We start from the raw sequence: 2478 nt of genomic DNA on the forward strand, positions 1-2478 counted from the left end.
AACAGCTGGCAAAGAGCTAAACTAGCAAGAACACAAAGTGAAGCACGCGAGACACAAAATTTATCCCATGGTTCAGCTCGCCACCAAGGCTTGCCTAAGTCCACGTTGTTGAGGCATCCACAAAAGGATTGGCTCGCCACCAAGGCTTGCCTTGCCCTCGTTCTCAAATCAAGAGAATGAACTCTTGAAGTGAGGGGTAATTTCTTAGCTGCAGGATGAGGTTACAAACCTCCTAAGGCTGCCACATGAGTTAGCAAGCACAAGGGCAACGCCTAGCCGGCTAGGAGCAAGCTCCAAGAGTAACAAACCCTAGAACCATTGGCCAAACATGAACCAAATGCTCTTAGACTTTGGGAATCAGTGGATCTGCTCTCTAATCGAGTTTTGCTGCCTTTTCTCTCAAGTTTTGATGGTGGAAATCAAGGATTGCTTGGGAGCTTGAAGGAGCAACAATGGAGGAGAGAGAGGTGAGCTTTGGTCTGTTAAGTTTCGAACTGAACCATTGGAGAAGAAGCCTCTCCATTGTGGGCCAGCCCAAATGGTATTTATACCTCTTGGGTCCCAACGGTCGTTTATGGGCGGCACTGCCGCCCTAGACAAAACAGGTAGAATCTGGAGATTTTTGGCTGGGTAAGAGGATATAGATCTGTAGTTTTGAGCATCTGGTTGCATAGTTGACCAACTGTACTAGAATCCCTCTTTATAGTATGGCTTTTCCTAAACTCAAATTCAAAGCATAAAAGAATGTAAATGCCTTTGAGCTGGTTGCCACTTCATTTAGCAAATGAGGACTTCTATTATCGAATATGTTTTCCTCATTCTCATTATACCTTGATTATGTGACTTGAACCATTTCCATACATATGAGTCCACCTTCATGGCTTCAAATCACTTCCACTAATGATTTGATCATCAACACAATATGACTCCTCATAGCTTGAATATACCTCGACTCAATGCCAGTACTCTCTTCTTCACCTTAGCCATGGTACCTCGGTTGCTAAGTCGTCGCTTGCCCTTCACCTTCACTTAGTAACTCAAAGCCCTTTCCTTGCTATCTTCACCCTATCAAGCCATACTTAAGTCACATTATATTAAGCATCCATTGAAAACCATTTCTTCAATATTTTGATCCTTGCTTGAATATTTTCTAGATATGAATGTTGAGATTAATCAAGCTTCAGTTTGTCTCACATAGAGACATACATGGATCAACATCAATATGGTCAAGCTAATTCATGATTCCTTATTCCCTTCTCATTTTGGCTTGACTTTCCAATTGACCTTTCATATATTCATCCATGTAAGCAAACCAATGTAGAGACCGACTTATATCCACTATACATTGTCATTTACCAAGTATGTTTGCTTTCACATGATGCTATGATATCCCACAACATAAAAGTCATTTCATTGATTCCATTTGCATTGTTGTCTTTTGCTTGAACTAGACTGCTTCCATAAACTTCCAATACAACAATACATAGTTTGGCATTCACTTTAACACAATGTGGCATATCATCAAGTTTGCCTACTAGTTGAACCTTGTATATACTTGTTAATACACAACCCACAAGTATATGCAATAGACTCAATTTCCTGTTCAACACTTAGCAAACTTATTAGACCTTTAATTGTGTTGTCATTCAATTTACCAAAATTCACTAAAGGGCTAGATGCACTTACAATCTCCCCCTTTTTGGTGATTGATGACAACACAACTAAAGCTTACAAGAGATTGATAAACATTAGGATTTTGAATCCTATTATATAGTGAGCTCCCCCTAAATGTGTGCATTGAAGGAATTCAAATTTTGGCCTCAAATGCCAAATGCACATATTTCAAATGAAGTGTGGGAACTCTCCTATATCTTGGCATCCATGGGGTGCAAGCTGTAACATGATAACCATGATGCTCATGATAGTTAATGCACTCAAAGATTGCTGACCAGCAGAGGGCGGCACTGCCATACCAGAGAGTGGCACTGCCGCACCTGCCTGACCAGCACAGGAGAAAACAAGCATCACTCAAGGCATGAATACCACACACTAGCATAAATGGTCCTTATCAAGAGCATCAATTTAAACTATCCTTGCACACACCACAATATTTTTTTAAACCTTATATGTATGCCTCTCCTTTACCCCTTTCCATCCTCATATCAATCTCTCTCCCCTTACATTCCACCCCAATATTTCTCCCCCTTTGACATTAATCTCCAAAAAGGATCTCTCCACCAAAAGGAAGAAATAATGGTCGACAATTGAGGGCAAGAGTAGGTAAAAGTTTAGCATATGGGATTTCTCGCCTATTTTCTACCAAACAAAGTATGCAACTTTTAGGTCAAGATTCTTGAGAGGTTAGTATATTTGGCTCATACCTCACTTAGATGATAGTATAACATGAGACAAACTCATGCCATCACCACAAGAGGTATCAACCAAATAACTAAAGAATTCTCTAATCACCACCACAAG

Source organism: Miscanthus floridulus, chromosome 19 (assembly GCF_019320115.1).
Source record: "Miscanthus floridulus cultivar M001 chromosome 19, ASM1932011v1, whole genome shotgun sequence".
NCBI classification, from domain to species: Eukaryota; Viridiplantae; Streptophyta; class Magnoliopsida; order Poales; family Poaceae; genus Miscanthus; species Miscanthus floridulus.